We start from the raw sequence: 27564 nt of genomic DNA, 5'->3' as shown, positions 1-27564 counted from the left end.
GCATCCCATATGGGTGCTGCTTCTAGTCCCGGCTGCTCCTCTTCCCATCCAGCTCTCTGCTATGGCCTGGGAAAGCAGTAGAAGATGGCCCAAGTCCTTGGGCCCCTGCACCTGCGTGGGAGACCAGGAAGAAGCTCCTGGCTCCTGGCTTCAGATTGGCACAGCTCCGGCCGTTGTGGCTATCTAGGGAGTGAACCAGCGGATGAAAGACCTCTCTCTCTAACTCTGTCTTTCAAACAAATAAAATAAATCTTTAATAAAAAAAAAAAAAGAAAAGAAAAGAGAGTAGAGAGTGGTGAGAGGTTAGCCTTTGATGTATCAAAGACTTGTATGTGAGCCGGCGCCGCGGCTCACTAGGCTAATCCTCCGCCTTGCGGCGCCAGCACACCGGGTTCTAGTCCCGGTCGGGGCGCCGGATTCTGTCCCGGTTGCCCCTCTTCCAGGCCAGCTCTCTGCTGTGGCCAGGGAGTGCAGTGGAGGATGGCCCAGGTGCTTGGGCCCTGCACCCCATGGGAGACCAGGAGAAGCACCTGGCTCCTGGCTCCTGCCATCGGATCAGCGCGGTTTTCCGCGGCGGCCATTGGAGGGTGAACCAACGGCAAAAAGGAAGACCTTTCTCTCTGTCTCTCTCTCTCACTGTCCACTCTGCCTGTCAAAAAAAAAAAAAAAAAAAAAAAAAAAGACTTGTATGTGGTGATTCTAAGCAGACTCCGGGACTCAGTGGGTGGGGCTTGAGTTCCAACTCCCCTCCTACTGCCACCAAATTTCTTGCCATGCAATCCTAAGTCCCTTGGCATCTACACGCTGTGCCCCAGTTGCCTCAGCAATAATAGGAGTTAATAATCTCCCCATTCCTAGGGTCCTGTACAGAGTCACTGAGCGAGTATTTATCAAGAAGTTATGACTGCTACGTGAGCATGAGCCAAGTGCTCTGGGAAACTGTGTAAGAGGTGGTGCTTGTTTGTGTTTTAGCAAAGATGAACCACAGGAGGATGTGGTGACTTGATAAATGGGGCACCCTTGAGCAGATGTTTGTACATAATTCTTTATAAAACCATCTCTGGGTTGTGTTAGAACCCAAACATAAAGAATATGGAAAGGCCTATTTTGTAAAGGAGTTCATAATATTTGAATCCTTTGGATTCTATCGGTTTTAACGTAGCTCATGAGCAATGCATTCAGGATGCTTATCCCATTTAAATATTGTTTAACAAACTTGGAGAAGCAATATATGGTGACTTTTGTATTTTTAAAATTAATTTTATATTTGCCAGGAATCTACTGAATGCAGATCACTTTGCAAGGCTTATGGAAAGGATTGAAAAAATCTTAAAATGTAATTGTGCTTAAATAGCTTATATTCTTATGAGATAGGAGAAGATACATTCAGAAAATAGACCATCCAAGCTTGGTGGTGGCAGTGTTGGATGCAATAAAAGTAAAGCTTTTCTAAGTCTGAGGTTACAAAATATAGTGTTGGAATAATTATAGCTTACAAACCAATTTTAAATTTATTTATTTATTTGAGAGACAGAGAGAGAGAGAAACACAGATGTTGCCATCCACCCATTCATTCTGCAAATGTCCTCAACAGCCAGGTCTGGGCCAGGACGAAGCCAGGAATTGGAAACTCCAATCAAGTCTCCCATAAGTATGACAAGCCCTTGAGCCACTACCTGCTACCTCCCAGGGCACACATCTGTAGGAAGCTGGAAAAGGGAGCGGAACTAGAACTAAAACCCAAGGCCTACAATATGGGATGGGAGTATCCCAAGTACTGTCTTAACTGTTGCCAAATGCCCCCTCTTACCACCCCCCCAGCCACTTTTATTTTTTTCCCAAGAGTAAGTAAGAAATAGCCAGCCTCCTGGGGCCTGGGCGGGAGAGCAGATCTTACAGAAGAAGCTGCTTTTGAATTCCAGCTGATGGTGTGGCAATACTGAAGTGTCTAGCTGGCTGGTCTTGGAAAGAAGGATAAATAACGGCACTGTTTCTTTGGTGTATGCTTTGAGTTTTAGAGGTTTATGGTTTTCCAGCTCTTGTCTCAACTGTTGAACAGTTTTGTTATTGTTGTTGTTTTCATGCAAATTTGTTGAACTCTTCACTTGGTACAGAGTCTTCTGTGTATAAAGTTAATCAAAAATGGATCTTAGTGGAAAATGGGACTGAGGGTGGGAGAGGGAGGAGGAGGAGGGCTGGGAGAGTGGGTGGGAGGGCGGGTATGGTAGAGAGAATCACTGTATTCCTAGAGTTGTACTTGTGACATGTATGAAGCTTGTGTTTCTTAAATAAAAGTTGTCTTGGGAGGGCGAATAAATAAAGACACATAATAAATTTTTTAAAAAGAAGTTTATTGTTTTCTAAGAGTGATGAGATGTATTCCAAAATAAATAAATAAATAGATAAATAAATAAATGCCTGAGTATTTCACTTCCCATTTAAAACACTTTAATGTCCTTCAGGACAAAGCCAAGTCCTCAGCAAAGCAGGTGCGATGTTCATGACTTGGTCCCTCCCTATGGGCTGTAGTGAGGATATGCTTTCAGCTGCAAGCAACAGGCCGTGCAATCAATAGCAGCTTCAGTTGGCACTTCCCAAGCCCCAGTGTAGCTGCCAACCACTAGGGCTTCTTATTAAAACGCACATTTGGTTGGAGGCCTGGGTGGGGTGGGGCTTGAAATCCTGCATTTCTGACAAGCCTGCAGGTGATACTCATTCTGTTAGTCTAAGGCCTACACCTTCCAAAATAGCAAGAGCTTAAAACAGTGCTACTTTCTCCCCTTTGTATACCAAGAAATATGAAAGCTGGCCAGACTTGATTCAGAAAATCAGCCATGTCACCAGCCTGGGACTGTCCAACCAGGGATCAGGGACTGGCAAATGATGCCCCCCAGGCTGGATCTAGCCCAACAATTTTTTATTTATTTTATTTTATTTATTTATTTGTTTAATTTATTTATTTTGAAATAGAGCTCTCTTGGAACATAGCAGGGCTTATTGCTCCTTTGCTGCCCATGGCTACTCTCCTGCTGTAACCGCAGAGTTGGGACAGAGTCTGCAAAATCCACAAAGCCTAAAGTGCCCACGTTCACTGGATCCTTGCGAAAAAGTACTTGCTGACTCCCGGCTTAGACATCACTCTTGGCTCTGGATCTGTCCCAAACTCAGTGAGGGGACCCTGCTGACACGGAGGAAAGGGAGGAAACGGCCGAGTCGGAGATGGGCCTCCTCTCCCTTACATCCTGCCGTCCCCTGGCCTGTGACTCATCCTTTAACCACGGCAACTAAGGCAGCTCCCCGAAGGCATAGTGCTTCACTGTGGCTCCAGAAAACGCCGAGCGTGTTTTGAGGACAATGAGAAGATCACCGGAGCCAAATGTGTGCGAAAGCAATGTGAGAGCCACAGGCCGGGCAGATGAGGCAGGATGACTGGGAAGATGGCATCAGGTGCCAAGGTAAGGAGTTTGGGCTCACAGGTCAGTGAGGAGGCCTTGGAAGCTGGTAAAAGCATGAGATCCATTTACTGTTCCCCACGTCTAACTCTGAGAACACTGGGCATGGCCTGTTTGTTAGGATTGCATGAATACCACAGACAAGGTGGCTTCAACAACTGAAATTTAACTTGTCACAGTTCTGGATGCTAGAAGTGCAGGTCATGACAGTGGGAAAGTTGGCTTCTGGTGAGGCCTCTTGTCTGTGTACAAGCTGAGAAAAAGTTGTCTTTGGTATCTCTCCTTTCTCCAGGAAGGACACCAGTCCTACTGAAATCCTGAAGCCCACCCCCAGGATTTCAACGAACCGAAGTCACTTCCCCAAAGGCCTGCCCTATCTCCAAGCAGTCACATGGGGTTAGGGCAGGGCACACAATTCAGTTCAAAAGCTGCTGGTGGAGAGAGAAAACTAGGCAAGGAGACAACTTGAATTCTTGATGAAATAGCAGAATCTGAGAACAGAAGGGCTGGACCTAGAGTGTTGGGTTATAGGGAGTGGAAAGCAAGGGAAGGGAAGGAAAGAGAGAGGCTATAGAGAAAAAAAAGTCTTCATAATTCTTGACTACAAGCCAAGATGAACTGCCTCTGACAGCTGTGTTTAAAATCTGGCGATGGAGCCATAGCGAAGAGGAAAATGAGTATGGAGGAGCAAGATCTCTGGGCAGACTTGCGGCTTTGGGATCTGTTTGATCTGAGGTATTGTGAGGTTATGCAGGTGTATAAGGGAGACTCCCCCAAGTTGCAAAAAGTGTGTATTACAAAACAAGTATGCATGGACTTCACAGATGTCTTGCACTAAAATAAACTTCTCTTTTAATTACATTTTTTCCACAAATGTTTTGAAGTTTCCTTACACTTGGAAAACTTTTAATTCATCTTCTCTTAAGTGAATGCTGCCTAAAAGACCCTTTATCCAGAAGTTATCAATATTGAACTTTTTGGAAAGGTCCTCAAAACTCCTTTTGAGACACATTTAATTGTTTGTAAGGATGATTTTCAGTTTCTTCATTATGTAACCCAAGCCTGCTGGTATGAGATCTAAACCAGGTTCTCATACTCTGTTTGGCAGGCAGGATTCTATCACAACATGTTACTCATTACGTATCCTCTAAAGAAATATGAGGGGACGTTCATTCATGCATGCATCCAAGCAATAAATAGACAATAAACATAAACTATTTGCAAGATCTGGTTCTGAGCATGAGAGTCAAAGGCATTTGGAAAGGAACTAACTCTAAGCTGTGCTGGATGTGAGTTTAAGAGTTCTGATGTGAAAGTGCTTACTCATTTTCTCATTTAAGCTTTCACTTTCTTCAGTTTTCTTTAAATGTCAGGAAAGAGGATGAGACAGCATTCTAGGAAGGATCTAGATGCAGCATGCGCCCTGCCTGGAGGGCAGGGGTAGAGCAGGGAGCCACAAGGTGATCATGCGAGGACTTGAATTGGCTGCCCTGCTCAGCGGGAGCTGGCTCTCTAAGATGGTCAGAAAGAGATGAGGCCTAAAGATGCGAATGCAAGCACTGCATGGATCTACGATAATTCTGGCTTGATTTACTTGACTTGTGAAGATCGTCGACTCATGCACCATTGTGAGCATTTATCCCAATTGGCTTCTGTAGCTTAGTCCTTGGAACAAAACAAGGACTTGGAAATGTGCAAAAGACCTTTAGGAACCTTCCAGCTCTTTCCTATGATTTATCATCCTTATTGCCACTTTAGAATGTTCTTTTCACTTGACGCTGTGAATTCCAAACATACTTAATGATAAAGTAGGATACAAGACTGCTTGTGCCACAAGGCTAGCCCTCAGTTGGCTCTGAAATTTCCTTTCTCGCAGGCTCTGTTTTCTAGTAAAATAACCCTGGCCCAGTGCCTTTGGTTATCTGTATTTATGAATCAATAAATATTTACTCTCTCCATGCTGGCAGACATGACCTTCAGCTTGGTGTGGACAGAAACAAAAGTGAATGAGGCTTGGACTTTGCCCTTAACTGTTGAAGCCGCCAAGAACCCAAGAACTAGTGGTTAAGCAGTGAACTCAGGCAGACCTGAAATACAATTGCAGCTTTTCCACTACCAGTTTGGGCAAGTTATTTCAATTATTCTAAGTTCCTTTTTTGTTTCCCACTAATGAGTACAATAATAATATCCATCTCATGGGTTACTTGTGAGGATTAAAGAGTAAAGTACAGTGGGCAGAAAGCATACAATATAATTTTAACTTACTATTATTTCTGTTATTATTGCTTCCATAGGGAAGAGGATGCTTATACTTATCCTTCTGAATTCTTCCTCCCATATGTTTTTTTTTTCATTCTGCCTGATAACTGCACAAGAATCTCCAGTTTTAAGAGCAGAGGGAAAGACACTCTGAAGAAGATCTGAGATCTAGGCATAACCCTGTCTGCATATGCACAGGTCAGTGGGGACCATGTCACAACTCTTATTTAATCTCTCCTATTTTCATCTTCTTCCTTCTGACCTTTGAGGATCATTTGTTATAGAAAAAGACAAAGTACACCATTGCATAGCCGATGGTCAGCCTCAAGGCATCCACTCGATAAATATTTATTCTGAGGTTTCTAGGTGCCAGGCTCTGAGGGCAGAGTGGTGGACAAGGCAGCCGCAGCCTCTGACCTCATGGAACACACAAGCCTAACAGATGGTACACACACATGCCCCCGGGGAAGCAGAGGGCTCTGGAGGCTTCACAAAGACTGTTGGGCAGCATCACGATTTTCCACTACAGGGCAAGTCTCACATGCCTAGTGAGTCTCATGTGCATGGTGAGTCTCATGAGTGTGCTGGCAACTCTCAGTTGTCCAAACTGGAAACCCAGGGTGAAACAAACAACGGAAAGCTTGCAGATCTAACCCAGGGGTTAAGCAGTAGAACGTTGACGTCCACTATATCCATTATTTTAAATTGATGAAAAGCTATAAAAGAATGTGAGTTAAGACCCATTGCACCATTCTGTGGTCAGAATGTTAGCACACACACACAAAACAATCTTATCATGGAAAACAATGGTTGATATTTTCTACCCTTTTCTCCAACTCGCAGGATGACAACAGGGAGCACACAATGAATTTGAATCACATTACTGTGATACTTTATCCACTGCATAAAAAAGCTAGAGAAACTCTGGGTTTGCATGGTTAGCAGGGTTCAGCTGGTGCTCCTGAAAACTGTTGTTCTATTGGATACGGGCTCTGCAGTGATTTCATATAAAAATAGCATCCAGCTGCCTGGCCATCTGGCAAGGATCTGATTACTGCCCCTTGAGATTCAGGAAGTTTTGATCATCAACTTACAGCTGAGCATGGCTGGGGAGAGGGTGGAAGGCTGAGGCCTGGCATCAGACCATCCTCTAGCTGGAATGAGTCAGGTGCTAGGTCAGGACCCAATTGATCTCCAGATTCAGCCCCTCAGACCCAACTCGTGACAGCAAAGGCCATCCATAATGGTGGGTGAAGCAAACCTCTAGACATTTCAGGGAGAGCAAGGCTCAGAAGTCCAGGCTGTAGCAGAAAGAATGCTAGCATTGATTAATGCTCTGTACTGCAAACAAATTCAAATGCCACTTGAGTTACTGGGCAAGCACTCTGTCATGTAGTTAGCATGAGGGCAGTCCTGCAGGGCAGGGAGCAGGCAGAGATGCTAGAAAAACAAGACAGTGCCTGTATCCTCAGAAGGCCTCTGGGTCTCAGCAGAGGACTACAAAAGAATCACAAATGGAGGCCAAGACAAAGGTCCAGCTATGTGAAGACGTCTTTCCAGATGGTTAACTGACTACCACTGGTTCTTCCTAAAACTTAAGGGCCTTATTGAGAGATCAAGGCCAGGACAGCTGAAGGGAGAATGCAGAGCGCCTTGGAATATGGTGTGGGAGGCCAGAGATGACCTTTGGGTTCCACTTTCCAGCCTCAGAAATGGAGAATACACAATTCTTTCCCCAGTGGCTACTCAACACCACCAACCTAGGAAAAGGGCTCCAGGCTCCTTCCATGCTCCTGAATTCACAGGCTTCAAGCAGCCACTCTGGCCAACAGCAGGAGCAGGAAAGAGAAGGCATGGGCAGGCAGGTTGTAAAGGACATGACATTACCAACTGTCATTTACTGGAAAAGGAACACACTTTTCCCATGCAAGACTAAGGTGCTTCTCAGGAAGAAAGTCATATAATTATTTCAGATTTTTGGAGAAAATGTACTTTCATTTTGACCAATCACACTTCTCCCTCCCTCCCTCTCTCCAAATAGATGCCACTCCCTTTCCCAAACCTGCCAGGCTCTGTGGTCAGCGGGAAAGGAAGTGATTTCCCTCTGGGTCATCAATGCACTGCCACTGAACAGACAGGGACGTTGGCAGGCTGGTCAGCAGCTGGCAGCTTGGGAGGCAAAATGCACCATGAGGCAAGAACAGGGACTCCACACCCACCAACTCGCCTTTGCCCAAGGAATTTGGCAGGCACCACAGTGGGGGTCAGGGAGGGGACATAGTGGCCTAATAGCAGAGGCTTGAGTCTAGTACACACCCTGTCAGCTGCAGCTGAAGGGGGGTTGGGACAGATCTGTCAGCCTCCACGCCTGTATCCTACCATGGGTGGCGGGGGGGGGGGGTGCTCTGTGATGTACAGGAAGAGCGGGATCAGATAAGACGATGAGAAACTCTACACTCCCCCCCTCCCCGCCATCTTCCCAACATCTCAGCCAGAAACCAGGGAGTCATGGGAGCCAGCCGGCTTCCTGTTTCTCACCTCCACTGTTTCTACCTCCTAAATTGCTCTCTACTCATCCTCCACGGCCTCCCCATTGATCCTCTCCATTATCAGTTTATCATCTGAGTATTGTGTCTCACTGGGGCCAATCTCTCACCTAACTAATCTGTCTCACCTGGCAAATCTGCTTCCCGTTGCTGATTTTCCCTCCATTGCTGGGTCTGCCCCATCCATACCCCTGTCCCCTGCACGATTAAGTAGTGAGAAGGTGTTCTATCTTTTCTTTCTGCATCATCAGTGTCAAGCATATTCAAATACAGAAGTGGATGACCCTAAGTGTTAGATAAATGCCTCATTAGGTTGAGGGAATGAATTAACCGAATAGTATGTGCAAGTAACTTTTTTTTACAAGGTAGGTATGAGTATGAGCTTCTATGCTTCCATCAAATAGTATGGCTATTTACTATGAGTCTGGAGATGTGCAAAGTACTGAGTCTGTGAGGCTCAGTTAGATAAAGACCTTGGCATTCAATTTGCACCTAGTGAGCAAGGCAAGCTATATCAGTCCACGTTCTCCAGAGAGCAGATCCATCAGGAGATTATAACTGCATGGAGGGGCGTGAGGTCGGCATAGCAGTTAAGACACCACTTGGGGTACCCATAGTGGAGTTGCTGGGTTTGAGTTGTAGCTCTGCATCTAGCTTCCTGCTATTGCACACCTGGGAGGCAGCTGTGATGGCTCAAGAACTTGGGTCCCCACAACCCATGTGGGAGACCTGAATTGAGTTCCCCCGGCTCATGATCTAACCCCAGCTATTGCAGACATTTGGGGAGAGAACTAATAGATGGGAGATCTCTGCCTGTCTGCCTTTCAAATAAAAAAATGAATAAATAAGTCAAAGTGTATGGAAAATTGGAGTTAAAAGCTAAATTAATTTTTGTGGAGAAATAGTTTAAATTCATACCTTTTTTCATGGTACACACTTGAACTTTTGGAAATTCCTCATATATTGGGAGAGAGAGAGAGACAGATGGGGTAGAAGGGAGAGAGAGAGGGAGGGAGGGGGGAGAGAGAGAGAGAGAGAGAGAGAGTTATCCTAAGGGATTGGCTCACACAATTGTGGGGGCTGGTAAGTCCAATCGGCACAGCAAGCCAATGGGCCAGAGATCTGGAGAACCAACGTTGCAGCTCTGGTCTGAGGGCAGTCTGGAGGCAGGATTCCCTGCCACTGTGGATTTCAGGTTGCTTTTTTCCCTCCAGCCCTTCAGCTCATTGGGAGAGGCTCCCTAACATGTGGCGGTATCTGCTTTATTCAAAGTTTCCTGAGTTAAATGTTAGTCACATCCAAAAACCCCTTCCTAGCAACCAGAAACCAGTGGTCTCCATAAAGGTGACAGGTGAAGGAGCAGCAGTGGGGGAAGGAGGGTGTTTGTCCCCTGGGAAGCTATTAAGAGGATGGTGTTTAGGGGAAAGGCTGTTTGCAAAGTGATTAGTATTAGACAAGCTTATCACTTTGCAAACAGCCTTTCCCCTAAACACCATCCTCTTAATAGCTTGCCATAGGGATTTAACTGCAACAGGAGCTTCTTTTTTGTTGTTGTTGTTATATAGTTTTTTTTATTTAATAAATGTGAATTTACAAAGTGCAATTTGTGTATTGTTGTGGCTTCCCCTGCCCCAAACCTCCCTCCCTCCCGTGGCCCTCCCCTCTCCCACTCCTTCTCCCATCTCACCCTTCATCGAGTTTCATTTTCAATTACCTTCATATACTGAAGATCAACTTAGTATATACTAAGCAAGGATTTCAACAGGCTGCACTCACACAACCTCACAAGGTATAGGGTATTGTTCGACTAGTAGTGTTGTTTTTAAATTTCATAATAAAACACATTAAGGACAGAGATCCTACGTGGGGAGCATGTACCCAGTGAATCCCATTGTTGATTAATAATTGACACTCTTATTTATGACATCAGCAATCACCCGAGACTCTTGCTATGAGCTGTCTAGGCTATGGAAGCCCCTTTGTGGGGAGCAACTCGGACTAGACTGTTACTGGAATTAAGACTTATTCTATGCATCTGCTCTCCCACAATATGGCGCTGAGAAGGGAGTAACAGCTTCTACACAGCTGCCTCCAGTTCAACCAATAAACAGCAGGACCTGCTCCTGATTGGAGGAGAGCAGTGTACTCGGCGTGTGGGTAGCAGAGTTGGGATTGGTGGAAGAGGACTATAAAGAAGGAGAGAGACAACATGCACCAGGAACATCTAAGAGGAACACCTGTGCAGCCCCTGAGAGAGCCAGCAGGGCTTAGTGTCATTCCTCCAAGAAGAGGGGGAGCGACACCCTTGAGTTCACCAACTCTGAACTTGTTTAGGCCGTATCACAGTGGAGGTTCCTTCCTCCCTTCAGAGAAAGGCGCCTCTCTAGGAGGCCTGTTCCTTCTGCTGGGGTATTAGACAAGCTTATCAAGGTGAAACCTCCAGGATTGAATATTGATTGCTTAGTGTGGTACACACACACACACACACACACACACATACTCACACACCCCAAAATGGATGGAACTGGAGATCATTACACTAAGTGAAATAAGCCAGATGCAGAAAGACAAGTTTTGTATGTTTTCTCTTAGTTGTGGAAATTAATATAGAAAAAGAACATACAAATTGTGTGGATGTCATATCATTTGGTATTTAGCTATCAGTATTGCTTTATTGAATCATACCATATAAATGATAATATATTTTAATCCCTACGTTATGATCATTGTCAATCTCTTTTCAAGAAAAAATAGTATACATAAAAATGCATATAATGTTTATATTTGTAGTGAATATGGCAAAATGTGTAAAATAATAAATAAAAAAAGACAGACAGACCAAAGGATAGACAGACAAGCTCCTTGTCTCTTCTCTGTGCCGCCTTGGGTTCTGCCAACAAGAAACTCTTCACCAGATACAGTTCCTCAGCCTTGGTCCAGAATTTTCAACCAAAAGACACCTCTTTTCTTTAAAATTTACCTACCCTGGGAGTTGTGTTATTAGCAACAGAAAACCAATCAACAGAAGAAGATTGCAGAATTGGCCTCCCTGGAAGTGGAGCAGAGCTCCCTGGAAGTGACCAGGGCAATGCTGGGCCCTCCTGGGGGTGGCTGACACTGCCTGTGAGCAGACTGCATCCATGGGGAAGAGCTCAGAAGATTATGAGTCTGAGGGGCAGCCATGAAGCTGGCAGTAAACTACACGGAAAGGAAGTCCAGAAACTAAAACCATCAAAGAAAGTGAGAAAAAGTTCTCAGAGTCAGCAGGCACTGGGATCAGGAAATACAGTAGAGGACAACAAAGCCTGAAGTTTATGTTGAGTTGGGGTGGGGCAGGGAAAGGGATTGGCTAAAACATGGGTAGTGCATTATCTTGAAGTTACAGGGGTATTTCCATCAGAAAAATATTAAAGCTACCTCAACCCTAGTTCTAACATGGAATATTAGGTACTCAGGTAAAGAAGCACATTTTGCATACTTGTTGGCAAAGAGTATAACGAGATAACCTCGAAATGCCTCCTCTTACCTGCACCCACCTGTCCTGTGACCACCCAGTCTGCTTCCACCGCTCAAGCAGAGGATGACAGAACTGAGCTGTGCTGTTGACTCAAGCACTTGCTGTCACAGGAACCACCTTGCATGTTCAAGGCCACCCTGCTTGTCTGCACCACTTGGGATCAAGTTGAATGAGTAGAGTGTTGGTCTGCATAATGTGCAAGATGACACGCAGCCTGGGTGAACTTGAACTTCTAATCAGCATGAGGCGTATGAAAATCTGTCCAGCATAGCACCAGGAGCTGCATTCCAGCCTTATGACATGGCATCAAGTTTGGCGACTGGGTCAGCGATTGTACTCCAGTTGTTGCTTCTATTAACTACAGGATTTTGCAAGCCTGGAACTTCCACCCACCCGGAGCAGATTGCCGGCGCTTATCTGGTGTTTGTTAGTGCAGAGCTCACTGTCCTGTCATGAGTTGTTTGGTTAAGGCTTGATTCAAAGATCACATAATGTACAGGGAGAATGATGAGCTCTGAGCACTAATCTCTTTGTCGTTTCCATGCCGCTCTTGTTAGTGCTGTCCTTGGTAGGGAATTCCAGAAAGCGTTGCTTAATGATTATGTGGTAGGTCATGGCAATGAAGAGAGTGGCGTAGTTATCAGTCATAAAGGAAGATTGGGAGAGAGAGCCCTGGTAGCTGGCAACTGACTAGCTGCATTTGCTTTGTGCTGACATTAGGATCGCATCTGGAAATAACCCCATAAGTCAGCAAGTCCAGCTGCTTAGCCCGAGCAGCACCCCTGGGATATTTTCTCCCCATTTTTTTTTTTTTTTGACAGGCAGAGTGGACAGTGAGAGAGAGAGACAGAGAGAAAGGTCTTCCTTTTTGCCATTGGTTCACCCTCCAACGGCCGCAGCGAGGAGCCAGGTGGTTCTCCTGGTCTCCCATGCGGGTGCAGGGCCCAAGGACTTGGGCCATCCTCCACTGCACTCCCTGGCCACAGCAGAGAGCTGGCCTGGAAGAGGGGCAACCGGGACAGAGTCCGGTGCCCTGACCGGGACTAGAACCCGGTGTGCCGGCGCCGCAAGGCAGAGGATTAGCCTAGTGAGCCACGGCGCCGGCCCCCATTGGTTTTCGTTCTCATAACTATAGTAAGAGCTAATATTTATTAAGAGCCTACTGCATTCCAGGCACTGCACTCATTCTTTAAATGCCCTCAATAGAATTAGCTCTTTAGTATCTTATTATCTCAAATAGCCCTCCCAAGAGACCAGCAAGGTAGCTATTCCTGTTTCTATTTTTTCAGGCTGGAAACAGGCACAGATCCATGGAGTTAGGAGTTGAATACACATGTGTGGATTTGCAGGAAAGCAGAAGACATGTTCTATCTGGTTCCCAGGGCCTCTAAGCTGTATGATATTTACTGTGAATTCCCTGAATTACTCCCAACTCCTGGTACGCTTCAAAGATTCCACCAGCTCCTGTCTGGATTGACGTAAATCTACAGCTTCTTTCATGATAATACTTGTAATAATAAGAATCAAGTTTTAAAATAATTTGCGCATGTGCTATTATATTTTATACTCATAAAAGTGGGTAAAACAGGTAGTTGAGAATTAAGTTTCCAAATAAATTCCTTAATTTACAGATTTACAGCTAATCAAGTGAGGAATTAAGGATTGAAAGCCAGGTCTTCCTTTTTTTTTTTTTTTTTTTTTTTGACAGGCTGAGTGGACAGTGAGAGAGAGAGACAGAGAGAAAGGTCTTCCTTTGCCGTTGGTTCACCCTCCAATGGCTGCCGCGGCTGGTGCACTGCGGCTGGTGCACCGCGCTGATCCGATGGCAGGAGCCAGGTACTTATCCTGGTCTCCCATGGGGTGCAGGGCCCAAGGACTTGGGCCATCCTCCACTGCACTCCCTGGCCACAGCAGAGGGCTGGCCTGGAAGAGGGGCAACCGGGACAGAATCCGGCGCCCTGACCAGGACTAGAACCCGGTGTGCTGGCGCCGCAAGGCGGAGGATTAGCCTAGTGAGCTGCGGCGCCGGCCACCAGGTCTTCTAATATTGAGATGGATGGATCCCTGAGTGTGGTACCTGGACCCACACCATCTGGGAATTTGTTTTAAATGCATATTCTAAGGGCCCATAGCAATCCTAATAATTCAGAATCTCTGGGGTGAGGCCAGTGCTGAGTGCTAGCCCAAGCACTGCAGGTGGCCGTAGAATATGCTCAAGTTTGTTCTCATTCAGTGCTTCCTCTGCCTGACAGCATGGTGGCCACTCCATCACCTCACTGGCTCCCTGAAACAAAGGCAAAGAAAGCGGTGAGGTGACCTAACAGAAACTTCCGTGCCTGAAGTGAAATTTCCCTGATAATTTTGTAAGATTATGCTGGAATTTCTCAGTGTTGGACAAAAACAGCTCTTAGCCCCAACAGAGGGGGTTAACAGGCCCATGGGACTTAGTTCCTTTCAGGGAACTCAGTGGCGACAATCTTAGAAAAGAGAGATTGCTTTGTTTCCCGCTTATTAAAATCTTAAATTTGCCTCTGTTATATCACATTTGTGACATCCAATCATGACCGCAATGGTCCTTGGATGACTGAATTTTGATCGAATGTTGCCTTTCATTAAATAAAAACATTTCCCCCACGGACTGCTTGCTAAAAATTAGCATGCTAATCTAAATATTACATCTCTGCTAGTCATTTAATGACCAATTGAGATTGTGAGACTCAGAAAAGTCATTAGGAAAGTTGCAAGTTTAGAAACAAAATTGAGAACCAATAGCTCTGATCAAGCAATGGCTGTCAAAATTGGTATCTCCTGGGGTGAAAGCATTGCAGAGAACACAAGGGTGTAGACTTTGAAGTTCAGTGGATCTAGGATCCAGCATAGCACTGCTGCTTACTATCTATAGCACACAGAGCAAGTCATCTACCTACTCACAGTCTGTCTATGCATCCAAAAGACAGAGATTAGAATCAACCAACCCAAAGAGTTGTCCTGAGAATTAAATAAACTCATCTATGAAAAGCTTTTAAAACACAATGATGGGATCACATTGTGGTGTAGCAGGTTAAGCTTGCCACTAGGGATGGACCCATCCCATGCAGAGTGTCTGGTTCAAGTTCTAGCTGCTCCACTTCCTTTCCAGCTTCCTGCTAATATGTCCTGGGAGACAGCTGATGATGGCTCAAGTGCTTGGGCCCCTGTGGCCCATAGAAACTAGAAGGAGTTCCAGACTACTGACTTCAACCCGGCCTAGCCCTGGCTGTTGCTAACATTTAGGAAGTGAAGCAGTGGATGGAAGATCCATATTCTCTCTCTCTCTCTCTCTCTCTCTCTCTCTCTTTCTCTTTCTGCCTTTCAAGGAAATGGAAAGGGGATTCAAAAAAAAAAAAAACACTGACTAACTCCTAGTAAGGACTCAAAAACTCTTACCAACTATTTTTTTTTATTAAGGGAGGAATAGATGTGCCAGCTACATAACAGATCAGATGCCAGAGTCGTAACAGTGAATCTCCTATGAACTTTGCCTTCTGATCCTTCAAGTTCAACTCTCTAACTGTATTCTACAAACTGTGTTTCTGTTTTGATGTATTTTAATGTAGCACCATGGAGCATATGCAGAATTTACCATGGAGCATTTTTTTTAAAAAGATTTATTTATTTGAAAGGCAGAGTTACAGAGATGCAGAGGCAGAGAGAGAGAGATGTCTTCCATCTGCTAGTTCAGTTCCCAATTGGCCGCAATGGCTGGAGCTTGGGCAATCCAAAACCAGGAGCCAGGAGCTTCTTCTGGGTTTCTCACGTGGGTGCAGGGGCCCAAGGACTTGGGCCATCTTCTACTGCTTTCCCAGGCCATAGCAGAGAGCTGGATTCAACTGATCAAAAAGATAGGGTATGTGTCGATGAGATTTCACAAATAAGACCAGTGTAAGCAAATAATGAAGGATAGAATTAAAAGGGAGAGAATGATCCTGCAGGGGAGACAGGACACACAGCAGACTCATAGAATGGCAGCACTCCTGCCTCAGAATCAACCCTTGGGACATTCGGATCTGGCTAAAAGGTCCATGAGAGTCTCACAGGCATGGAAAGCCATGATACGGTGGCAAAAAAACAATCTAAATGAAAGATCCTGGTGAATAAGACCCCAGCAGAAGGAACAGGCCTCCTAGAGAGGCGCCTTTCTCTGAAGGGAGGAAGGAACCTCCACTGTGATACAGCCTAAACAAGTTCAGAGTTGGTGAACTCAAGGGGCTTCCATAGCCTAGACAGCTCATAGCAAGAGTCTCGGGTGATTGCTGATGTCATAAATAAGATTGTCAATTATTAATCAACAACGGGAGTCACTGGGTACATGCTCCCCACGTAGGATCTCTGTCCTTAATGTGTTTTATTATGAAACTTAAAAACAACACTACTAGTCGAACAATACCCTATACCTTGTGAGGTTGTGTGAGTGCAGCCTGTTGAAATCCTTAGTATATACTAAGTTGATCTTCAGTATACGAAGGTAATTGAAAATGAAACTCAATGAAGGGCGAGATGGGAGAAGGAGTGGGAGAGGGGAGGGCCACGGGAGGGAGGGAGGTTTGGGGCAGGGGAAGCCACAACAATACACAAATTGCACTTTGTAAATTCACATTTATTAAATAAAAAAAACTATATAACAACAACAACAAAAAAGAAATGGAGCAGCCAGCACTTGAACTGGCACCCATATGGGATGCCTGCACTGCACCAATACCTACTACACCACAGTAGCTACCCCTACCATGGAACTTGACATGGCTAGGCTGGCCATCAGTAGGACTTCTTTTAGTAGTATTGCATTTTTAACACATTTAAGACACCCATTTTAAGACACATTATTCTGAGTACTATTCAGAAAGAAAAAAAAACACTGCCAATCATAATGCTAAGATGCCACTGATTGTGAAATAGCACCCAATGTCAATTCAAATGGTAAAAAATTTTTTGCGTTTTAGAATTAATGCAATATGGTATTTTCATTTCCCGTCACTGTCTAGAACCCTGGCCTGTGTGTACATATGTGTGGAGGGGCTAGAAGGGGAAGTGGCTCATGAGAAGGATATTTCACAATACATTGGAAATGGCTTTGAGGGAACCTTACTGAGTCAGAAATAAACAAATCATTGCTGAGATGGATCCGCACGAAAAAGACCGTGTGTTTCTGGAGCTGCCTGTGTGCAGCCAGCTCAGTGTCACATACATTCCTTTGGTTCCTACTTTGCCATTGACTATTAGGCATAGGGCTATTGATAAAATAGCATCTATTCTCTCTGGGGCTTCACATACTAGGAGGAGACAAACAGAATGCAAATGGACGGTTTCACTATGTTGCTCTATGCACAAAGTCTAGAAACAGTCTGGGGAAAATGATTCACTGGGGGAGGGAAGAGAGTAGGAAGTGGGTGTGGAAGAAAGTTTTTTGCAAAGCCCATGCTGTGTTTTGAAAGCTAAGAGCTGAAAACAAGTAACTGATGAGAGCAGCAGCACCAGCAAGAAGGTGTGGGTGTCATTGCGTCTGTTCCACCCAACTTTGTTCTTTCCCACAGCTGTAGACAGATGGTCTCCCTCTGCCAGGAGAGAATATGTGAAAGGGTGCAGCAAATACCCTTCCGCCCCAGACAGTGGCTCTGCAAACTCCCGTGAGGTTCCTCACTATTGTCATATAAAGAAGCTCCAGAAAGTTCCTGGGAAATGGGCATTATGCAAAGACTCTGCATGGATTTCGGAAATTTGGGGGGGGGGGTCAAAATAAACATACCTTATCATTCTATCTCCATGAACTTTCTGAAGTACCCTGGTACCCATTCACAAACTAAACCAAGTGAAAAAGAAAGTAGCACCAGTTTGGTATTTCTTGTTCTCATGCAGTTGACACACTCTTGCTTTTTCAAAAGACAGCATTAGGATGGTGTTTTAGGAAAAGTGGTGTCCCATTTCCTTCTAATTCCTCATATCATGGTCTGGAAGAGAAACAAAGGGGAAAACACATTGTAGTAAGGGTAAAGAAAGCACATTTACCATGCCTTGAGAGTCAGCCCAAGTGACTCAAGGGGACGCAGGAGTGTGGTGTGCATTTCTTAAAGGAGGGCATTTGCTGGTGATAGCCTTTGTAGCTGTGTACAAAATCAATTCCATTTTTCTCTGGGAACTCATCCAATTCTGCTTCCTTTCCACCCCCGGTCAGTGCTGGTGGGGGCAGTAAGCTTTTGTTGTTCAGAGAGAATTCTGGACAACTTGATGCATCCAAGGTTAGCACTTCTTTCCTTGGACCCTAATAGCTTGTCACTGCCAAAACAAGGCCCTCTTCACATGGCAGAGGTAGCTTGAACCAAATTAGTGACACCTCTTCCTTGTTTCATTTTATAGCTGTCACTCAGCAAATTGTCTGCTTCCTACGTCTGCCACCTCTGTGCACCCTAATTTGCACTCTGAGCAGCTCACCAGATAGCATCAGTTGAATCAGATCCTACACCAAGGCAGCCCTGTAGTAGATGATTTAGCATTGGATTTTCTGGGATTTCAGGGACAATCTGTCCACTAAGACACATACATAGCTCAGGTTCCCTCTGAAATTAAATCCTGGAGCAACTGCACAACTCCCTGGATAATGATTATGGTTAGAGAGACATAGACAAGAACATGGGATTACGACACCCATCAAGGATACCTCATCCCATGTAAGTGCCTTTGCACAGTGACTGTGAGGCCATGGATGCATAGCTCTTAGCATAGTTGCCCACAGGTAAGAGGGTTAGTTTCCCATGTGTGGCGCTATTTCAAGGGCATCCCACTCTGACCTGTATTCTGGAAGAGTTCAAAGCTCTGAAAGAGGGGAAACACAGCAAAGAGGAAGTTTGGTTTGCATTTATCAGAACCTGTTTTAGCATGACAACAGGGAAAGGCCAAGCCAGACTATCTTCCTCATAAGTAAACACATTTAGAAAGCTTGCAAAATCTCATTTTTAAAAAAACAGACTTTGGTAGCACAAAGGTGCTTCTCAAAGTTCATGGAAAATAGAATTAAAGATAACTCTGCTTTTGTGTAAAAAATATTTTAATCTGTGCATAAAATTGGTCTTCCAAATATTCATGGAAAACTTGTATTATGAACAAACTGTGCATAGACTTCAGAAATGTTTACACTAACATAAAGTTATCTTTTAATTCTATGTTTCATGAACTTTTTGAACTCTCCTTGTATATGTGGATCAATGTAATTTAACACTCAAGTTAGACCATAAAATTCTTTTTATTTTTTAAAAATTTACTTACTTTTGTTCCATTTGAAAGACAGAAAGATAAATATGGAGAGAGAGAGGGAGAGAGGCTCTTCCATCTGCAGGTTTACTCCCCCAAATGCCTCTACAGCGAGGGTTGGGCCAGGCCAAGCCAGGAGCCTGGAACTCAATCTGGGTCGTCCATGTTGTGAGGTGATAGAGAACAGGCAGTTAGGTCAGGTCCTAGTGGGAATGAGAAAAGGGGAAAGTCTCTTTAAGAGTACAAAATGCATGCTTCTCTCCAAAAGCTACTCTAAGCAGGACAAAAGTGCCTATCTTGCCTTTCTGAGTTTCTAGTTTTAGCATGAGAATAGAAAGAAGTTGTGTTTCTGTGGGGGTGCAAACTTGAAATTTTTACTTAGTATATACTAAGTTGATCTTCTGTATATAAAGATAATTAAAAATGAGTCTTAATGAAGAATGGGATGGGAGAGGGAGGGAGTAGGAGATGAGATGGTTTGCGGGTGGAAGGGTGGTTATGAGGGGAAAAACCACTATAATCCAAAAGTTGTACTTATATTTATTAAATAAAAGTTTTCTAAAAAAAAGTTATCTATCCCACCCTTTGGATGGCTTTGTTTGTTTTATCCTGAGCAAGCTAAACAGAATTATAATTCTGGCCTTCTGACGGGTTTGTCCCGCCCTTTGGTTGTTCCCTGACTTGTGCTTAGAAGACTCCACTTCCGCCGGTTCCTCAGGGTTTCCTCTCTTATAGCCCCTCTCCTGGCTGCTGCCACAGGAGGTTTCTGACTTAAATAAATCTTACTTTACCCATTGCTTTGTCTGCAGGGAAATTCTTCTTTCACATGAGACAAGAACCGAGGTTGTCTTCTTCGTTGCCGTTCTCCCCTTAACGACATGAAGGCCAAGAACCCAAGTACTTGAATCGCCATCTGCTTCCTCCCAGGATGTGCCTGAACAGGAAGCCAGATCAGAAGGGGAGGAATTGAGACTCAAGCCAGGCACTCTGATTTGGGATAGGGGTATCCTAAGAGGCAACCTAACCACTCTGCCAAGCTACAGGGATTATACCTTCAATGGTTGATTTTTATAAGTCACTGCTGAACACCCTCTTCTTTGTACCTGGTGTAGGGGATCCGTGTTTGATGAATGAGAGCACTGGGAAATGATGAGACAGAAAGGATAGGGAACCAGTGGGTTTCCATTTGTTTATGATCCATGGGCGACTCAGCTCTGTCTTCACACTTCCTCCTGGCTCTGTGGGGTGGCAGTTTATGAGGAAGAACTACAGTGGCAGGCATCTCACACACAAGCGCCTACTTTCCCCCTCAGCTCCCTTACCTACCTCCACCCCATGATGGGCTTGTCCCTTTTCCCACCAACTTTAACTACGTAAAGGCTTCGGTGGTCCTCGGGGCTAAGAAGTAACCTCGCTCGTCAGTCCCAACAAGATGTGATTCAGCAAATCGTGATGAGAACATCACTGTGGTGCAGTTTTTCAGATTTATTTCTGATGAGTGGTAATATTTTAAAATAGACCATTGAACAGATAACAAATGACATCTGAGTATTGAACTTACATTCATGGGCGGAAGAATAGTCAGACCAGTTTTTGTAAAGTGAAAGGTACTCTGAATAATTGTGTGTTTTCCCTTATATATAAGATGATTATCCCCCCCAAAAAAGTCATCACATTTTAGATATCAGAAAGATCTTGGGCATCACAAAGCCCAGGACACTTTAAGCAGAGCATAGCAGAGACAAATATTGAGAAGTTTCCTGCCGCATCGTGATACTCCTCTCTCCACCCCAGAGGTACAGTACACTGGGTCATAACTATTTTACAATGCGTTTGGAAAAATGGAGTCTAAGGATCTTATCCAACATAAATACAAATCATCAGCATGGTCATTGCCTTCTAAAGCAACGGGCTCCCGAGTAGCAATTATTTCTTCATTTTGTACTTTTTCTAACTGTCTCGTCTACCTTATTACTAACTCTGGCGTTACCCTTTATTATCTAAACAAAGCCTATGTTTGACTCATGACAATGTCTTTTCCTTGGATCTGTTTTTGTGCACTCTGTGGCCATGCCCCAGTTACCACAATGTCTGCCGAATGCAATTCCTTGGCTAGTGACAGGAGCAAGAATGGTTGCCAGTCCAGCTACAGAAAAAAATGTTTGTGAATTCCTTTGATAGTGATGAATTCATTGCTTCACTCAGCTGAGAATTCTTTCTGAAGGACCAGGCACCAGCTAAAATGTTCTGGAGTCCTGAGCTGAGTGAGAGTGTCCCCCAACTTGCAGAACCGCACAGTCTGATGTGAGCTAGCTGTGTAAGCCGCACACAGTGGACACAGGTAGAGGAGCAGTAAATAACCTAGGCAGCTTGGGGAATGGAGAGGAAGAAGCTGTCTTTGGGGATGGCAAGCAAAGATTCATGTAAATTTGCAGGTGCCAAGAAGTCATGACAAGTAGGAGCTAGAACTCTTCCAGGGATGGTCTCAGCCCAGCTGGGGAGAGCAGGAGTCAGCCCCAGATCCACAAACAGAGCAGGGGTGTGGACCTCAACACCCCTGGACTGGGGAGAGAGGATCAAAGGGGAGAATACAGGCCAGAGACAATCCACGTGAAGACCAAGACAGCCATCCGTACACCTCTTGAGAAAGTCACACGAGACCGCACTTGACAGCACATTCCCAGCTGCTCAAGTAGGTAGGCGGATCAGCTTGGGCTGACTCTGGGAGATCTAATCAGTCGCAGGTGCATTTGGGGTGCATTTTAGTCACAGGGGTAAACTGTCACTTCACATGGTTGAGGTTGAGGCGCAACTGGCACTTTTCCCTGGAGGCAGCGTGCTCACTCGTCACTGCCTGCGTTTGGGGGAGGCCTGAAGCTCTGGGTTTCCCAAGTCTCAGACCTTCCAGCCGGTGGTAGGTGCTCAGGGCTAGCAAGAGAGGCACATGGAATGGTAACTATGAGGAGGCACTGCGTCCCGTGTGCCCACGTGTGCTTGTACTACCTCAAGTGAGACTAGGGGCCTCCTTAGCCCTGCCTCCTTCCCCAGGGTGGCTCCAAATGCCGGGAGGAAGAGGGGTTTTGACAATTCTATCGGAGATAAAAGAGAAGCGCGTGACAGTGAGCACGCTGATCAATTTTTCCAGTATTCCTGAAATTCCTTTGGAATTTTTTCAACAGAAGATGTTGGTCAAAGGAAGGCCACAAAATGTTCAGTTAGAAAGGAGGAATAAGTCAGTCCAAGATATTTGTATACAATATGGCTGTAGCTAATAACATGCGAGGGGTCTTCAAAAAGTTCCTGGGAATGTATACGATGGAAACACTATGTAAGAGTTTCTAATGTTTTGCACTTAAATGTTTTGATATTTTCATTCCATTTTTTGTAAACTTGTTGACACACTTTCATATTGCGTTCTGCAACAATGCTAAGAGAGTAGATTTACATGGGCTCACCACACACACACACAAATGAGAAGTGTGTGAGCTAATGAATGTGTTAATTGGCTTCAATTGGCCATTCTAAAAGGCACCCAATTTAAAACATGTTGCACATGATAAATATGCAGGTATGTAATTTTTGTCGATTAAAAAAAATTAAAGAAATTCTTGCTGACAGGCTCCTAAAGGCAACCATTCTCCTGGTGCCCAGTCCTAAATGACAAATAACTCCTTTCTGATTTATTTTTTTAAAGGAAAGATTTGATTTATCACTCTCTTTTTTTCCTCCCATTTTTATTTATTTGAAGGGCAGAGAGACAGAAAAAGAGAAAAAGAGGGAAGGAGAGAGAAAGAAATATTTCCCTTCTGCTGGTTTACTGCCAAATACTTACAATAGCCGGGGCTGGGCCAGACCCAGGCCAGGAGCTGGGAACACAAGCCGATCTCTCACACAGGTGCCAGGGATCCAAGTACTGGAGCCATCCCCTGCTGCCTCCCAAGGTGTGGAGCCAGGGCTTGGCCAGAACCAAGCCAGGAGCTGGGGACTCAATCTGGGTCTCACGCAGGTGTCAGGGACCCGACTACTTGAGCCATCCCCCGCTGCCTCCAGGGTGTGTGTTAGCAGGGAGCTGGAATCAAGAAAAGAGCTGTGCCTTGAACCCAGACTCTCTGATATGGCCTGTGGGGGTCCCGGGCAGCATCTTAACCACAGAGCCGAACGCCCACTGCCACCTACCTCAAACTGTGTTCTTCCATGTGTCCCCTTCACATAACTCCAACTGAAAATGCATTTCTTCCAGTGCCTTCAGTCTCTGTGCATTGATAACAGATTCCAAATATGTGTCCTGAGAGAAAGCTTCCTAAGAAGGGTATTGTTTGAATTCTGTTGTGGCTTAAGTTTTGGTTGTAACACCTCAGTCCTGAGCAGCACTGCCAGCCCTCTTGTTTATCCTCTGTTGGAGGATTAATGGATATAAGGATCTGTTACCGTACCCTCTGGCTTGCTCTGCTGAGTGAGACTTTTTTTTTTTTGTGTGTGGGAGGTAAAATAGCAAGGTTTATTAGGGAAGGGACATCCATAAGGATGGATGGGCACCTCTCCAGACAGAGCCTGAGAGACTGGGGTGGGGGGAGCGAGGTTACATGGTTGAGTGCAGAGATTACACCTGGCCAGACCAGGCGGGCGGGTGACTCAGCAGAGAGGCAGAGGGCTGAGAGCGCAGTGCAGTTGAGGCTGGGGGTTTTTAAGGAGATGGGTCTTGCTTCCCCACCTGTTCCTCTTGGAACAAAGGGCTTTTGGATGCAAATGTTAAGAAACTTCTCCCTGAGTTTTTTTTTTTTTTTAAACTTTTATTTAATGAATATAAATTTCCAAAGTACAGAATATTGATTACAATGGCTTCCCCCCCATAACGTCCCTCGATGTGAGGGCTATCTGGCTGCGACATCTGTCACCCCATTGATCGCCAGGGTTGATTCGGCTGATCTGGCTGGCTAGGCGGGGTCCCCTTCCTCCATCACCGCTCCATGTGCGTCCCTCCCGAAGCTGCACACTCGGTTGAAGAGGACGACCTTCCCCACTAGAGGAGGACTGGTCTTCGGTCAAGGGTATACAAGTAGCTGCGCTCCCCTGCTAGAACCTCCAAACAAGCTCTCCCTGAGTTTTGCAAATGTTAAGAAGCTTCTCCCTGAGTTTTCTCTTGAAGGTCTGAAACAAAGGACTTTATGGATGCAAATGTTATCAGACAGGAGAGGGGGAGCAGGGCGTTTGAGATACAGATACTGCGCTGCACCTGGGAGATATCAGGTAGAAGGGGTCAGGGCAGGGCAGGATGTGAATACTGGGCTACCCCTGAAACACCATCAGGATGACTTTGAGATGCAGCATATGCTGGACATAGTCTTCCCTTTAGGCCTGTTACACACACATAAGCTCATACCTAACTTCCTACCTAACATTCCCCCCTCAAGAGGTAATACCCAAAATTCTTCTTTGGGATTATGGATGGAGTTCCGTTTTCTGTAATTTCTTCAAAGCTTGCATTTGGGCGTCGAGGGGGATTTGGGTATTTCCTCTTGCTATCTGTCTTATGGTGTGCAACAGTGGCCTTGGAAAGACTGTGCTGTTCGGTCCAGAGGGCTGCTCAGGTCTTCCAATGGAATGGGCTGGAAGCCTTGTCTGACGACAATTTGGAGTTCGACAGCTTTTAGTCTGCTAGAGACAAAATGAACAAGGGCATTAAAAACACTCGGTGCAAAGAGAAGCATCAAGATTACAGAAGTTATTGGGCCAAGGAGAGGAAATAGCCAGGATTTCCATGACCAGATGTCAGGCCAGAAATCCCAACCCTGCTTGGCTGGTCCTGGAGCTGTTTGGCTTTGTCCAGGAAAAGTATGAATTTGGATTTCTACCTGTCTAGTCTGATTGACCAAGAGACATCATTCTTCCTGGAACATGGCACAGATACCCCTGGAGCAGCAGTTAGCATGTCCAATATTTCTTTCTTTTGTAACCTTTTGTGACTTCCACACACCCTAAACTAGCCATCAGGATTCTTACAAACCATGTCCTTTCCTTATTTAAAAAGCTCTTTCCTTTTTAACCCTTCTTACCAACAACACTCTTTCCTTCTAAACCTTTTTTACCAAGCACACATTTCTGTCCTTGTGATGTTTTCCATAGAGCCTGGTTGGCTCTTTCTATCAACTGGTAATCATTTTTATAAACAGCAACAATCACACAATATTCAGCACATTGAGTATAGGGTTTAATAGCTACATCATGCATATAGGAAGCATAGGCATTGTCATCTTGATAATACTTCTGGATTTTTTTTTTTTGATTAGCCAATTTGCATCAACTTCATTATTTTCCTTTTTTAGGAAATAAGGCCATGATCATAAACTTAAATCATGTTTTCCTTTTCCTTAAATCCTCTTTATTATTATTTTTGCTCACATTTTAAAAAACACCTTATTGGGGAAAGAGAAAGAAACTTAAGGGAAAATGATTTTCAAGGTCAGAGAAAGGCGTTTCCTTCACATGACATCATGGACCTAAAAGCCTTGCATGGATTTCTCCCAGAGGGTGAGAAAAGAACTAAAGATATTCTGTTTCACAGAGTTTCAAGTTTTGGAATGCAGGGAGATGCCTTGTGCCTCAGGCACCCCACGCGTTCCCATCACAGATGCGGGTGGTAGAGTCTCATAAGACATCGTCACACAGCTGAGGGCAAGCCCTGCTGTGAAAAGCCCTGTTGCACTAGAATTCCTGGCAGAGATCGCTTTGTTACTGACTGTGTGCAGCTCAGCTGACTCAGGAGTTCTGTAAGAGCCTCCAGCAGAAGCAATGTGGGCCTTTCCCGTGGTGATTCATCACTATCAGCATAAAGTCCAAGTGTAAAAGGCTTCGTCTCCCACAATGCTGGTTTAAAGACCATTGACATCTGGAAGCAACAGGAGAACACCTGGCTCACTTGTCACTTACTATTACTCTAGGATATTTTGTGTAGTCCATAGCAAGAAGACAGAAAGATGATAAAATATTGCAATTATTCAACCATAACTTTAAGGGAAAGTTCTTTCATGTTTCGAGGAACTTTTAGATTTCTGTAACTGTTACATCAATTCTGTATAATTTATTAATAATACCCATTGATGCTATAACTAGAACTCAAACAGTACTTTACACTTTGCGTTTCTGTGTGGGTGCAAACTGTTGAAATCTTTACTTAATATATACTAAATTGATCTTCTGTATATAAAAATAATTGAAAATGAATCTTGATATGAATGGAATGGGAGAGGGAGCGGGAGATGGGAGGGTTGCGGGTAGGAGGGAAGTTATGGGGGGAAAGAGCCACTGTAATCCATAAACTATACTTTGGAAATTTATATTTATTAAATAAAAGTTAAAAAAAATACCCGTTGATAACTATAGACATAAGTAGATAACTTAGGCAAATGAGAATCAATTTTAAAACAAAGCTACCATATACAGCATCTTATTTCACTGAATGCTCACAAAAATGTTGTGATGTAAGACTGAGATTGTAATCCCATTTTGCTTATGGGGAACTGAGTCTCAGAGAGGAAGCTTGCTGAAGGGCACCTATCTGTTAGTGGCAGAGCCGGGATCTGAGCCAGGGAAGCTCTGAATTCAAGGACACATTCCTCCTAACCCAGGAGGCTGCTTGGTCCAGATGATGGCCAGCCTGTTATGACCATTGTGCTCAATGGTGGTACACAAATACTAGGGTACTTCAAAAAGTTCATTGCAATCTGGGATTCAGAGAAAAGTATGTGGCTGGCCTTGTGAGCAGCAGGTTAAGAAGCTGCTTGTGGTGCCAGTACCCCAAATCAGGTTGCACCCATTCAAGTACTGCTGCTCAGCTTCCCACCCAGCTCCCTACCAGTGCACCCAGGAAGGCAGCGGAAGATGGCCCAAGTGTTTCAGCACTTGCCACCCTGTGGGAGACCTCAGTTGAGTTCCTGGATCCTGGTTTGGGCCTGGATTAGCCCTAACCATTGCTACATTTGGAGAGAAAACCAGCAGATGGAAGATCTCTCTCTCTCTCTCTCTCTTCTCTGTCACATTGCCTTTCAAATAAATAAATCTTTAAGTTAAAAGATATGTTCATTTTGTGGCAAAAAAAGAAATCCTAAAATTTTCCTGGAAAATTCAAATTATGAGATAACTATGGAGACATTTCAAAAATACCTTTCAGTTTCCTTTTTCTGTGCACTGTCTGCAGTATTTTCATGTGAGAAGCCTTGGGACCAGCCAGAGAGCACTCCCTGACCTGGGAGCTGCTTTGCCCGTCCTGTCAATGTGGTGTCCATGGTGTGAGGTTCCCAGGCAGCAGGAGAGAAAACTGCTGAGTGATTCCCTGGAGTCGTGCTGGAAATTCCATTTCCTTCCAGCTGGGCTCTCCTTCCTTCCCACCTGCTCCGGGCCCTGGGAGGCGACTTCCTGGAGCAGCATGGAAGCCAACCCTTCCACACCCTCTGGGACTTGATTCAGCAATAGAGGGTCCAGCAAGCGACTGCCAATGGAAAGAGATCGGGTT

At 44.9% G+C, this 27564-nt stretch overlaps 1 long non-coding RNA gene across 1 annotated transcript; it reads left to right on the top strand.

The window, feature by feature from the left end:
* The first annotated feature begins 3094 nt into the window (after window positions 1–3094).
* LOC127492958 (uncharacterized) lies at window positions 3095–27058 on the top strand. The gene is made up of 3 exons (XR_007922806.2): window positions 3095–3455; window positions 5828–5909; window positions 19865–27058. It is a non-coding gene; the product is annotated as an uncharacterized lncRNA (long non-coding RNA).
* Window positions 27059–27564: the final 506 nt, after the last annotated feature.

Source organism: Oryctolagus cuniculus, chromosome 5 (assembly GCF_964237555.1).
Source record: "Oryctolagus cuniculus chromosome 5, mOryCun1.1, whole genome shotgun sequence".
Taxonomy (NCBI): Eukaryota; Metazoa; Chordata; class Mammalia; order Lagomorpha; family Leporidae; genus Oryctolagus; species Oryctolagus cuniculus.
Note: the sequence above shows the minus strand (reverse complement) of the source record. Positions and strands in the feature narration are given on the sequence as shown.